Here is a 15,363-nt window from a genome sequence, read left to right as displayed (position 1 = left end):
GTCAGTGAGGACACATCTGCAAACGATTCATTCCCAGTGGATGATCCTGCAGCACTATTTGAGAGCATTCAAGGTGACATGATTCAGTCACAAGACTCAAATGTGCTTGCAGGTGTTGACATTGAGCTTGCTGCTCTTACACGCAAATTCAGTAAAAAAACATCAACTGACCCAAAAGTGGGAGCATTGGTGCGTGAATACATTGGAAAACTTGCGCAGGTTGTTAGGGGGTGTGCCGACAAAGAGGAACCACCTCAGCCTAGGCTACCTCCTGCCAATAAGCGACAAGGAAAGCAGTCAAGGTATTGGTTCAAACGCAACAATGCCACTGCTTCTACATCAGCTGGAACATGTTCTCAAGGGGAACATGTGAGACAACAGCTTGAATGTCAACAGGGTCCACCTATCCGCATCGCGAATTATGATCCATGTTTCCACATTCTGTGAGAGCACGACTACGTAAAGCTCTCCTGAATACAATTACATCATGTGTTTCTGGTGTATGTTTTCCTTATGTTTCTGGTGTACGCTTTTCCTGTGACAAGTATATTTTACTACTGTAATGCAGTAAGCCTTAAAAAACCTTAAATATCTAGTACACTCAGATAAATCCAACTGTAACGGAGCCACTGATCTTTGTACCGGAAGTAAGAAATTTATATCTATTAAGGCATAACTTTCTCATGTAAAGCTACCTAAATTGTACCTTAAACTGCTGATCTTGTCACTTCAGACAAGGTCTGCCCCTCTCCCTTGCCCTTTATCTTATGGTGTGCGTCTTATTGATATGACTTGAGGCTAAGCTGATTTAAAGGAACAATGTACTGACTTTTGCAGATTACGTTTTTTTAGCAGCAATCAAGGGCTACTTTCTCCACTAAACCAAGATCTCTGATACGGAGGTCAGGGACACAGCAGAACAATTTAACACCTAATTTTTCCATACGGTAGTCTCACTTTTTTCGTTCGAGACAGGGACGCTTCTGCTTCCACTCCGCCACGACGGCTCGTGTACTGTGCGATGTCAGTGCACGTTAAAGAACCCCAGGTGGTCGAAATTTCTGGAGCCCTCCACTGCAGCGTCCCTCGTAGCCTGAGTCGCTTTGGCATGTTGGACCCCCCGAAACCATAAACCATCACTTTTTCGTAGCGATTGGAGTCTGCAAACCCTTTTATGAATGCAACCACTGCCACACTGCCTAGGTGCCATGCAGTAGCAATATTGAGTGTGACTAAGCGGGATACATAGGTTTTTATTAAAACTAGAGTTGAGAATGCTAAGGCAGTTTTGAGAGTACAGTCAGTAAAATATCACGTTAAGGCAGGTACCAGGAACTGCTTTTGCCGGCTGTAGTGCTTGCATTGCTAGGCAAGCCACTAGCAGTATAGTGGCCACTGCCTACATAATATCACAGGTCAGCACACTCACTCACGAGTGCACTCGTATCGTATGCATGTGACACAAGTGTGATAACGTGAGTGTGAGTGGGTGGTCGCGTCTGTGAGCGAGTGGCTGTCAGTACAAGTGGTCATGAGTGTGAGTGCAATTGAGTGGATGTGAGTGAGAGTGTGACTGAGCTGCCTTCCATGACGATGAGGTGTGCATAATATAAGGACAGTTACACGCCTAACTTTTTAAAAGGCCCCAGACCAGGTCTGCACACATAATGAACAGCAACATTTTCAATATGTGGCAGTTTCATGAACTAAGAGTTGAAATGTAAACCTGTACGGAGTTTTCAAATTCCAGAAAGCATGCTGAACTCTTAACTGTGTCTAATTATCTGCCGTTTTCTCAACATATCAGTAGGCTCATATTAATGAAAAAACTATTCTATACCTCAAAGCAAATTTAATTTTCAACTGCTGCCTGACTTGACAGCTGTCAAACATATTCCCAGCCAAAGTTTAACTGACAGCTTTGTTTACTGTATTTTTTCCTTTCATATATCAGTGCTGGCCACCAAAAGATGAGCTACCAAACAAATGCCACACTCCACAAGTGTGCATTTTATAGTGTCCTCCCTCCAGTAACGCTTTCCTTATCATGCCCACAGCATGAAGGTCACTGGTGATCCCCCATAGCTGCTGTACCCTTCTTTTAGATTTCTATGCATTTGCATACTTGTTACACGAAAACAAATAGTCTAAAATTTAGGGGTGTGCACATAATAGAAAGGTTGAATAGTTAGCGAAGCTGCTGCGGGTGCTCATTGGTTATGGCGCTTGGATGCTGACCCAAAAGACGTGGGTTCAATCCTGGCCGTGGCAGTTGAAATTTGATGGAGACGAAATTCTAGAGGCCTGTGTACTGTGCGAAGTCAGTGCATGTTAAAGAACCCCAGGTGGTCGAAATTTCCGGAGCCCTTCACTGCGGTGTCCCTCATGGCCCAGGTTCTTTTAGGACACTGAACGAATATCATTTGCCATTTTATTCGCACCACACTTTAACTGTTTGAAGTGTAAGAACTTCCTAAACGCTCAAACATTACAAACTCACAGCCAAACATTGCAACACATACAAACGACACCTGCCGGTTAGAGTAACTCATGCTTGACACATCAGTTAGCTTGCTATTTCCTCATAAAACATCTACAGCCAACACGTGGTTAATGTTAGCCCTTGTATAAAACAAATATGGGCAGGCAGCAGCTGCACAATAGCCTCAGCATGCAAGGTGGCATTGATTGGAGCCAGACTGGGGCCACAGGTTCTGAATAACTGACGGGCAGCCAAGGGAGCTTCACGGAGTTTGGCGGTGAGCAGACGGAAGCACGTCAGCCAATTGCTTGTGAATGGTGTGGCTTAACTCTGGGTATAGATTCGTGAACACACAGCAGCAGCCAGACGTGCCTCGGCAAGCTTCTTCGCCGCAGAGTATATATTTCAGAGTGTAGAAAAGGAAACAAAACAGGCTTTATCACGAAACAATTGTAATCCTAACTGCTAATTTAAAACTTTTCCTTTCATTTTTGTGGCCTCATATCATACAGGGACAGTCTACTATCGGAAAAGAGTATAGATATGTTGGCATATTCTTGCAGATCTCCCCACTCTGGTGGCTTAGTGATTAGGGCATTCTATTACCAAGCTGGACGACTCTGGTTTGACCCCAGCCAGAGTGGCTGCATTTCGATAGAGGCAAAACACAAGGCACCCGTGTACTGTGCAGTGTGCGTGCACGTTAAATAACTCCAGGTGGTTGAGATTATCCGGAGCCTTCCATTACAGCATCCGTCATAGCCAGAGTCGCTATGGGACATTAAATCCATAAACCAAACCATCGTGTACATCTTTCGCTACGATAACAGCAAGAGGAGAACTTGCAATTTTGGCATAAATTTGCATTTTAAATTGACAAAGAACCCGTGCCAGAGCGAATGGTTGTGCAGTGCTTCCTTAAAACATTGTAGCTTTCTAAGCCGTTAAGCAACATCTCGGGTTATTGCACTACACTTAATAAACAAGACGGACTGCAAAACAGAATTCTTTTATTTTTGCTTGAAGGTTTAGTTATCTTAAAGTTTTTTTTCTGTCTTGCAACTATAGTCGGATGCAATTTAAGTCTGCAGTGAAGCTCACCCCATTCAGGACCGCCGCACATCAGAAAAAAGTAGTGACAAAAAAGTAGCCCAGTATTAAATTTTTCTTGCTCCCTAAACAAAAGGCTAATCACAGCTACAAAAAAATTAGCTCTAGAATTGCAATGCCTGGCTTGCTTATGTAGTCAAGCAATAACAAGCTGATTTCGTCCACCATTGTGACTGGCCAGTGGAGTAATACATTACGCCGTAGACAATGGCCCAGTGTTAGTAATTGCAGTTTTTTAAGTTTTATCCTACTGTAGTAGCTTCTCACATGGTTTAACCATGCTTTCTGATCATTTTTTTAATGTATTTAAAAACGTAGACTGCCACTATACTGCTAGTGGCTTGCCTAGCAATGCAAGCACTACAGCCGGCAAAAGCAGTTCCTGGTACCTGCCTTAACGTGATATTTTAGTGACAGTACTCTCAAAACTGCCTTAGCATTCTCAACTCTAGTTTTAATAAAAACCTATGTATCCCGGTTAGTCACACTCAATATTGCTACTGCATGGCATCTAGGCAGTGTGGCAGTGGTTGCATTCATAAAAGGGTTTGCAGACTCCAATCGCTACGAAAAAGTGATGGTTTATGGTTTCTGGGGGTCCAACATGCCAAAGCGACTCAGGCTACGAGGGACGCTGCAGTGGAGGGCTCCAGAAATTTCGACCACCTGGGGTTCTTTAACGTGCACTGACATCGCACAGTACACGAGCCGTCGTGGCGGAGTGGAAGCAGAAGCGTCCCTGTCTCGAACGAGAAAGTGAGACTACCGTATGGAAAAATTAGGTGTTCAATTGTTCTGCTGTGTCCCTGACCTCCGAATCAGAGATCTTGGTTTAGTGGAGAAAGTAGCCCTTGATTGCTGCTAAAAAACGTAATCTGCAAAAGTCAGTACATTGTTCCTTTAAATCAGCTTAGCCTCAAGTCATATCAATAAGACGCACACCATAAGATAAAGGGCAAGGGAGAGGGGCAGACCTTGTCTGAAGTGACAAGATCAGCAGTTTAAGGTACAATTTAGGTAGCTTTACATGAGAAAGTTATGCCTTAATAGATATAAATTTCTTACTTCCGGAACAAAGATCAGTGGCTCCGTTACAGTTGGATTTATCTGAGTGTACTAGATATTTAAGGTTTTTTAAGGCTTACTGCATTACAGTAGTAAAATATACTTGTCACAGGAAAAGCGTACACCAGAAACATAAGGAAAACATACACCAGAAACACATGATGTAATTGTATTCAGGAGAGCTTTACGTAGTCGTGCTCTCACAGAATGTGGAAACATGGATCATAATTCGCGATGCGGATAGGTGGACCCTGTTGACATTCAAGCTGTTGTCTCACATGTTCCCCTTGAGAACATGTTCCAGCTGATGTAGAAGCAGTGGCATTGTTGCGTTTGAACCAATACCTTGACTGCTTTCCTTGTCGCTTATTGGCAGGAGGTAGCCTAGGCTGAGGTAGTTCCTCTTTGTCGGCACACCCCCTAACAACCTGCGCAAGTTTTCCAATGTATTCACGCACCAATGCTCCCACTTTTGGGTCAGTTGATGTTTTTTTACTGAATTTGCGTGTAAGAGCAGCAAGCTCAATGTCAACACCTGCAAGCACATTTGAGTCTTGTGACTGAATCATGTCACCTTGAATGCTCTCAAATAGTGCTGCAGGATCATCCACTGGGAATGAATCGTTTGCAGATGTGTCCTCACTGACTGACTCGTGAGCAGGAGGTTCATTCAGTGAGAATGATCATCTGCAGATGCCAAAACAGAAGATGGATCCTCAATGATCGGATCATGAACAGTTGCATCCCTTCTCCGAAGCTCCCACTGCACAACTGCATGGATATAGTGGCACATTTTCATGCACAGATAAAAATACCTACAGCTGCACTGGAACCTGTGGAAACAAGTGTTACATTCAGGGCAGCTAAGCATGCACCCTTGGCACTGTGTATCCTTCCTGACAACAGTGTTGTCAGGACGTTCTTCAGATCGCGACTGCACAGACCACTTTCCATCAGAAAGTCTGGTCACGCCAGACTTGGAGACTTCCACTCCTGCAGCATGCTTCTTGAAGCAGTCTGCTGTGCGATGGTCTGCCCTGCACTTCACTTGACAGATCAGCTGTTTCATTACCCGGTCAGTGAACAATTTCATCAAAGACACCAGCAGCCTGTCGAACTTCCAGTTCTGAAACCCTCCCAAATAACTTTTCTTGAGCTCGTTATGCATTGACTAAAGATGGTTGTTAGTAGTCAATCCGGTGTCCTGCCTGTAGAGATTTTGTGGGATCTGCTAGCGCCCTGAGATCACAGCGCCACCTGTGCCAGCAACTAGACAACAGCCCATCTCGCAGTGATACTTGTAGCACCATCTACAATAGCATTGTAGAAACAACAGCCTGCCGCGTGCCAATGATGACGTAACGGTCCAATATGGTGGATAGAGGTGGAACTATGAGAGTATGACGTCGAAATGACAGCATACTTTCGGTTTCTCGAATCCAAGATGGCGGTCATTAACATTGGTTGTGCCCTCTCATCTATTTCCCCCTCACCAAAAAATATCCTAAAACAGGTAGGAAAACTGTCCCCTTGCGGGACCGCTATACATGTATACATGCTGCTGCTCCTGATAGGAAGAAAGAAAAGGAAGGTGCACGGGCCTGCCTACTGGCTGAAGCCGAGCCACGCTCGCTGCCGCGTGCTGAAAGTAGGAGACTTAAAGGATAGGAGAGCAAAGACAGAAAGGAAAAGCGCGCGGTAATAAGCCCCGGGCCAATCCCGGAGGCAATGCAATACCGGGACGACCCGTGCCAGAGTGCTTCAAGCTAAGCACTCCGCCATGTTCCAAAAATAAGTTTAAGATCTTGGGTCCAAGGACCCGCAGCAGATGTTAAATCAAGTATCAGATATCACCACGATGTATACATTCGTTCTGCTATATATACTCCGGCAACAACGGGCACCCATCTGGGGACAATTGTATACCGAATTTGGTAGGCAAATAAAACCCTAGGGTTGTGGTTTAGAAGTAAAACCGCAATTACATAATAGGTAAACATTGTATACATGCAATTACTAATTGAAGCGTTACCATATCGCACCGCAAGCCGAATTCTAGGCCCACCTTGACTTCCCAAATGAAGCAAATTTCGTTTGGAATGTATCTTGAGGTGATGCAACTCGACAGTGGGTAGACGTGCATCGTAATTTCTCTGATAGATGGCGTTAGGCGGCGATCGCTCTGCTAGTCGGCAAGTGTGCACGCGTAGCCGAGCATGGTGGAAATCCACACCGTTTCAAAGGGTTATTACATTCCGTTTCTCGAGACAAGCGGCGCGTTCTTCGCTTTCTTCATTTAGTAAGCAAACAGCTGACCCTCGTTACTTCAACGTCTTCCAGACGGTTGCGGCCTTTTTTAATGCCAAAGCATTTCTTGCCTCATGAGTGGCGTGGACAGGATGTGTCACCACGGGCTGTGGACAGAGCGTGTAATCATTAACTGTCGATCATCCAGTAAGAGTGTAATTATGGTTTATAATGACTATTAATGATTGAATGGAAAATTTAAATTGCCGAAATATTAAATAATCAAATGAGACATTTAATTCGCTATTACTCCGAGCTATTTACGAAATTGGTGAATTACTAGTAATTACTCCAGAATTCAACAAAAAATAATAACAATGAAATAATTCGATTAATAGTGATAAAATTAAGTATTTAAAAACTGCTAACTAGCTATCTACTTAACTGACTAATTAGATAATTCCAACCAGTGATTAATTACATTACTAAGTAACAGAGGAGGCAACGGAATTCGAAATGCATTCGCATTTCCGCACGTAATGAGAAACGTGCACCTTTTATTTTATTATCTACATAGCGAAAAACGGGCACTTTTGTGTCTACGGTAAATTGCCGCCTTTGTGATGCTCCAGAAATGATTGAGTATTCTTTCATCGATTGCAAAGATGCAACACAATTCTGGGATATCTTTCAGTGGACATTGAACAAAAAGGAGTACTTTTACAGTACTGTTATTCATGTCAATTCCCGTACACCAAAAGTCAGGCCTACCAAAGCCTCAAAGGGCTTGAGTGGCAGCGCCTGGCAGACAGCGAACATGGGCAAAGCAAAGGAAAAATAGAGATGTTGCAACGAACTCGACAAAAAAAGCTAAACACAGAGAGACAAATATAGAGACAACTATTAAAACATCAAAAGGGATGACAGCAATATGAAATTAAGACAGTAACTCTAATGAAATAATTGTGGACCAGGCAGCAACGCCGAAACATACCGCAAATTTTTTTCAGGGTGTATTTTGTTTTCATGCGGAATACTCTAGGTGGTGAAACAGACAGGTACATAGTATTGACGTATGCGCTTTCCGTACCGGGTTGAGGAGCGAGGAATGCAGTAAACGGTATTTTGTTCTTAAATCACGTGCAGGAACATACGGAATGATGAACTGACTATACCAGAAGTGTTTAAGCACAATAGTTTCTGTTAACAAAGCGTTAAAACTTGGAAGCTTTAGTCTTCTAAAAATATCAATGTTTTTACCAATGGGCAGGTCGTAGGCAATATTCTTTAAAAGTGAACGCAGAAGTGAATTTACCCTGTGCTGCCAGCGAACCGTGCAGTGACCGTAAACAGTGATTCCGTATCTAAGCACACTATAGGCTACAGCGTGTGTAATACATTTACGGACAGAAAAAGGCATAAAATATCTAATATATACAGGACACACGATACACCACGAAGTCTTTGGCAAACAAAAGGGAGGTGTGTGTTCCAAGAGAGATCACTGTCGAAGATCGGGCCAAGAATTTGACCGAATACGCATATTTTACTGGTAAACAGTTACAATGAAAACAGGAGGCAGTATGCAGACAAACAGGATGACTCAACTCAAATTGTTTTAATGGGTTATGAAAACTTATAAGTTGTGTTTTAGAAGTATTAACGATAAGGTTAGACCTAAACCAGCTTTTTTCATGCTGCCTTCCTCCGCCTGTAATCTCTTGTACAGTCCGCGTTCCACCAGTTAGAAGAATTCCCTTTTGTTGGCCTCACCAGGAACTCCGACTTTTTACGGCTTTCCTCAATAGCCAGACATATGCTTGCTGACTGGTGGACCTCGGCGATGTTAGACACTGGAGCAAGGGCAGAGCGCAACGCCGTCTGAAATCTGTCATAATTTACATGTGACCGCAACTGAGAAGACGCTGGAGTAACACGACATATGATATCAAAATGAATAGGTATATGATCACTTGAGGTTCCGCTATCAACTGTCGACCAATTCGTTACGCCAATTCCAGGACTAATGAACGTGAGATCTAAAACAGATTGAGTGTGTGAGCGAAGATAAGTGGCCGATTCTGAATTTAAGCACATCAGGTTGTGATCAGAAACCCAGTCCCAAAGGCGCTTGCCGCATGTATTAGTCCTAAAACCCCAAGACACATGGTGAGAATTGAAGTCCCCAGCCACGAGAACTGGGTTTTTACAGTTTACGAGTAAAAAGTCCAGAGGTCTAACATCCTGGACTCCATTGGGGAAATAACAATTTGCTATTGAAAATGGAGAGCACCCAGGAAGTACAAAGTCTATTGCCAAAATCTCACAGTCAGGAGACATTTGTTGAAAAGATACCACAGCCCTGTGGCAAAATTTTGAAGAGACTAAAGTTAGTAAACCCCCGCCTCTTGACTGGCGGTCTAGGCGAAATGAACGGTAATTTTTGATATGAAAATGTTTGTCGGTTGAAAGCCACGTTTCTTGCAGAATTATGACATCCGGATTAAGCTGAGTAGAAAGGCAGTGTAAATCTGTGGAAGCGGAAAGAATAGAGCGACAGTTCCACTGCAGAACTCGCAACGACGCTATGGTTGCGAAAGTCTAGCAGCAGCAACTGCCTGCTCCAAAATGGTATCCTTGGGTTTAGTGCCAAGCTGCTGCTTCTTTGATTTGGGCTGGGTGCCCAGAGAAGACAACGAATGAGACATGGGGGACCCACTGCGCTTAAGAAGCCGCGCATCAGGCTCCACCATCTCGGAATCATACATTATATCAACATCCCTCGAAGTGCCCGAGGTAGGTACAGCGGAAGGGACAGAAGTTTGTTCCTGGAGTTGTGATGCTACTGGAATTGGAGACCGGATATTAGGAGAGGGAATTGCTGTCGAAAGAGGTGCCAAACTAGCCTGCACGGCATGTGTAAGCTGAGTCGCTAAAACATTTGTAAGGCACTCCGACATACTAGCGACAATCTTTTCTACCATTTTAGACATCGAAGCCTCCACAGCAGCCGCAATTGCCTGGGACAGGGTTGAGTCTAACATGACACCTTGCCGAGCGGTCACACCGGCATAACCGTGGGCACGTTCTTTGACCTCTGAAGTAGCGTCACGGCGCGAACAGCGTTTCCTGTCAATTATCTCCAGAATTTGAATTTCCTGAGCTCGAGAGGGACAATTTGAGTAGTTTGCAGAGTGAGCACCACCGCAAAGGCAACACTTCTCATTCTTCTCAGTGCAGGTGCTCGTTGAATGACCATCCCCACAGTTGCAACACCTCAAGTTGGATTTGCAACCGCCAGCGCTATGTCCATAGCGCCAGCAGTTGTTACACTGCAGAGGCCGAGATGATAATGGGTCTACCCGAAAAATTAGAGGCCATGCCTTGATTTCAGAGGGGCAGGAAGTGCCGGCAAAGGTAGCAATCACTGATTCAGTGGGCATCCGCACGTTGTTTACATCCCGGCTACAGCGGTGCACAGCAACAACACCTGCAGCCGACAGAAGCTCAAGAGTCTCTGCCGGAGACAGGGAAGAGTCTACGCCTCGTACAATACCTTTCGTGCACGCCAGATGTGAAGGGATGAAGGAACTTACCCGAAGGAAGGCAAAGGATGAGGAGTTTAGTAAATCTCTTACACAGGCGAGGTCTGGCGATCTGCACAGAATCCCGCCGCGTCCAAACTGGCGAACCTCTGAGATTGACTCATAAGAGAAGTTGCCGACTGGAGAGCAGCCCGAACAGCACCAGGGTTGTTCATCTTTATAGCACCACCATCCTTAGGCACCAGCGCGACAGGGATACTGCCGAAACCACTGCGCAAAAAAGCTTCCAACGGTAGGAGATCAGTGGACAGAGAAGCCGACCAGAGGGAACTCCCCTGGCCGGGAGACTGGGTGGACATAGCCCGGGCTTACTGCCTTACCGCGCAAAGACGCAGAGAGAAAATGCCACAATTAGCCACCCGAAACTTAGCCGATCGTTCCCAGCAGAGCAGAGCCGTCGGGGCAGCGATGAACAGGACGAACGCCACTGGGTCGAACGAGGACCTCGAGATGATTGAGTACGTGTGCCGGAGCTCAGAGGCAGCAGCCGTCAGCCGTCACTAGGCCTGACAAATGCAATGGCGGCAGCTCGCGTGCTCTCTTCGTTTTTCTGTTGTTGTTGTTGTTGTTGTTGAGCTCACACAATGGCACATACCCACAAGGGGGATTGGCCATAACCAGGCGGTGGCTATTTAAATGACCAGTTGCATGTGGCAAGCATGGGATGACCTACCAAAATTTGGATCGCACAGTTTTCGTAGCCGAGGAGGTTGCAGGAGGTTAGGGGGCCATACAAACTAAAATTTAGGCAAAGAAGGGGTAGGGATTACTATAAGTGGCTGTAAAAACCGAAATACAGAAGCTGATAATGGGAGGGGCAGGACGAAAGATCATGAAGGTAGACGTTTTGATTCCAGTAGATAATTTTGAACGGCAGAGCAAACATTCCCATTGGTATGGCCAAGCATAGAAGCGCCAAGAGACAGAACAACCACAGAAGACAGGCGCAAACTGAGATTCTGTATTGGAACTTCTAATAGTCGCCTCCTAATCGATGAGTAACGACGGCAAAAAAGAAGAAAGTGCTCTATTGTTTCCGGCTCCGCACAATACGGACACAATGGGGAGATCGCCAGACCAGGCCTGTATAGGTAAAAATTTAGTTGCGGTACTCGGCAGCGAAGCCTCGTGAAGGAAACTTCAAGATTGCGCGATCGCCAGACTGAGCTTCTCCATGGGAACAGTAGGTGCTGGAAGTCGTCCAAGGAAGTAAGCGCTGATGCACCCAGTTCGTTCATTACGGTGTACCGTCGGAAGCGTGCCGCCGTGATGTAAGCAGTTTTTGGAAGCGGGTCAACAATCGGTCCACTCAGGGCTGCCTTCGCTAAAGCATCAGCTGATTCATTTAATAGAAGACCCCTGTGCCCAGGAACCCAAAGAAATCGAATTAATGTGATGTGTGGAGGGATCAGGAATTTTAGAATGCGAAAGAGCTGCGATTCAGTGGACGCCGAGAGGGAAGTGCATAAAGATAACGAGTCCGTAATTATTATTACTGCTGATAAAGAAATTGGTACCTTGCGCAAAGCGAGAACCACTGCTAGAAACTCAGCCAGATAGATAGGAGTGAAATCTTGGAGACGGAGAGAAAAAGACCAGTCAAGGGACTGGGAGTAAATACCTACACCTGCCTTTTCTGCACACACCGAGCCATCAGTCGCAATTGCAACATGTGAGCTGAAGGTCGACAAATAATCCTGCAACATACCATTTAACCATGAGAAAGGCATTAATTTTGCATTACGTGGATAAATATCATCGTAGATGATAGACACATTTGCAGGGATGGACCGCACCGGAACAATTTCAGGTATTCGCACATTCAGTGGGCCCAGCAAAGATTCAACGAAACAGATTTGGGGAGTTTGAAGGCGAGACCATCCGACACCCAAGAACTCCGCTCGCTGCCTTAGGAAGATCAACGCGGATGCATGCTGGTCCGAGTCGCAAAACTTTAAAAACGTTTGTACTGTCAAAAGGCGAAACCTTGCAGTAAGAGACGGCACCCGCGCTTCCAGATACAAAACATTGTTTGCCACGTATTTAGGGAGGCCCAAACACAGGCGCAGAGCTTCTCGCTCTAAGAGCAGAAGTGGGCGCATTTTGTATGCAGCTGCTCCAGAAAACAAAACGCAACCGAATTCCAAGATTGGCCGGATATACATTTTGTAAATCAGCAGCAGAGCATGTCTGCGCAAACCGCAGCGAGGGCTACTCATCCTTCGCAGAAGGCCTACCGCCCGAATCCCTTTCGCAGCAACCTGATCTATATGTGGCCGCCAAGAGAGAGAGGAATCATAAGTTACCCCGAGATACTTTAGGGAACATACCTGAAGAATGACATGATGACGATAAGACAATGAAATGTGTACCTGTTGAGTAACCGGAAAAGGTAATAAAGCGCACTTGTTTACATTAAGACTTAAGTGTAATTCAGATAACCATCGGTCAAGGGAATTTAAATATGACTGTAAAACCATATACACAGAATGTAAATCACTCGCAGCAGCAAAGAAAGCTATATCGTCTGCATACACGTACGTAGTCACGTCAGGGGAAGTCGGAATCGAACTGAGTAAGAGGTTGAATAGAACAGGGGAGAGAACTGCACCTTGAGGCACACCTCTAGATTGATGAAATTTCCTTGTAGAAACTCCGCGTTGACAACAATAAAATTCTCTGTCAGCCAGGAAAGCTGACACCCATTCCACAAAATAACTTGGCAATCCCAGAGCACGTAGTCTGTACATCAGAGGCCCATGTTCGACACTGTCATATGCTTTCGAGATGTCAAGAGTTACCAGCGCAGCATACTGTCGACGCCGGCGCGCCAGTCGGACACGGCTTTCGAGGTCAGTATGCGCACACCATATAGAGCACCCAGGCTTGAAACCAATCTGACAGGGGTTAAGTAGTCCCTTTTCAGTAATAATGGGCATGATTCGTCCATACAGCACGCGTTCAACCAATTTCACCAGGTTCGATGTCAATGAAATTGGTCGAATGTTGTCTAAGACCAACCCTTCGCCTGGCTTTTTAAGCACCGGGATAATTTTAGAAACACGCCATACATCCGGGATCCATGGGGTTCTAATAGAGTAATTTACCAGCTCCAATATAGCATTGGGGGATTCGTCGAACAGTATTTTAATCATCGCAGAGGTGACACGGTCAGGACCAGGAGCTGCAGAAGGTAACCGATTTATCACCTGGGAGAGCTCAGAAACCGAGACATTAAGGAAATCATCATAGTGATTCCCAAGCAGTTGTGGGCGAGAGAGCGCAGCCGAAAAACGGTGTTCCAAGCCTTTGCCAATTTCTTCTAATGACCTGGCAAGCTCTACTGGAGTCAGCACATTAGAGGGGATGTTGTGAGGCGGTGGCAGCCTGTTCCTTGACCTCAGAAAGCGAAACAAGGCTTGTCTGTTATTAGATTTTGATAGATGGGCATAATTCTCTTCATCATATTTTTCTTTTGCCCTAGCGACTGTGCGCTTGAAGGTAGCTGCAAGAAACTTATAATCGATCCAATTCCGGGGACATTGATTATGGATAAGTTTCTTCCAGGCTACCTTGCGCCGCCTATAATCTTTTGAACATTCTGCATTCCACCAAGGGCTCTGAGAAGTGCCTATGCTATCGCACACTGTAAACTCTGATTGCCTCCGTACCCGATCTAAAATAGAGCATAATCCTAACACCCTGCTCTCCTGAGACCAATTCGGCAAAGAGTGTAGTTCTGAACTGAGTGAACTTTTGAACTTGTTGTAATCGACTAGGGTGCAACTGAATCCGCCGATAGAAGTCATCGGACACACAATGTCAAAAGTGAGTGGGAAATGGTCACTGTTTGTGGCACAGTTAACCGGAGTCCAGGAGGAAACTGCTACCCCTGGGGTTGAAAACGTTAAATCCAATGCTGATCGGGAGTGCCCACGGAGAAAGGTCGGAAAACCCGAGTTATGACAGTTCAGGTTATTCACACAAGCCCAATCCCATAAACGCAAACCGCACTGGTCTGTTCGATAACCCCAAGTCAAGTGATGCGAATTGAAATCCCCAACAAGCAACACATGTGATCTGCTGACAGAGAGTAAGGAATCTAATGGCCGTGAGTCATGAACCCCAGATGGAAAATATACATTTGCGACAGTAATGGGATGGAAACCAGGAACTGAAAGATCCACTGCCTGAATTTCGCAATGAGCGTCCACCCGCTGAAACACCAATCGTGCCTTGTGACAAAATCTGGATGAAACCAGCAGAAGCAAACCGCCCCCCCTTGATGGGCGGTCCATTCTAAAAATTCGATAATGTTCCATTTGAAATGAAAACTCTTTCGACAACCAGGTTTCTTGAAGCGCAATGACATGAGGAGAAAATCGATTTGAAAGAGTTACTAAATCAGTGAAAGCTGATTGAATGGAACGGCAGTTCCACTGCAGCACTCTCAGAGACCCTATTCTGGGGAGAGATCTGCAGCAGCAACTGCCTTTTCCAAAATGCTGTGGTGACCAGTTTTTCCTGAATTACTCTTTTTTGTTTTGGATTGAGGGGAGCTAGACGGACCAGCAACGGCTAAAGGAGACCGGCTACGTTTCTGAGCTCGAGCATCGAGCTCCATCAGTTCAACACACCCATCAATTGCTCCGGTCGTGACTTCAGGTACATGAGTTGGAGGCGTGCGCTCTTTTTGCGGCTGCATTGAAACAAGGGAAGGTGTCTCCGCACTGAGTTTAGTAGGTACTGCAGGATCCACGGAGGACTTGAACGCAGCATTGGAGGTCATTACTGAAGAGGTCATTTGCGCCACCATGACTTGCGATATGCACTCTGTTATTGAATTCACTAGCC

This window comes from Amblyomma americanum, chromosome 7 (genome assembly GCF_052857255.1).
Source record: "Amblyomma americanum isolate KBUSLIRL-KWMA chromosome 7, ASM5285725v1, whole genome shotgun sequence".
NCBI lineage: Eukaryota > Metazoa > Arthropoda > Arachnida > Ixodida > Ixodidae > Amblyomma > Amblyomma americanum.
The sequence above is the reverse complement of the archived record's forward strand: the minus strand, read 5'-3'. Positions refer to the sequence as shown.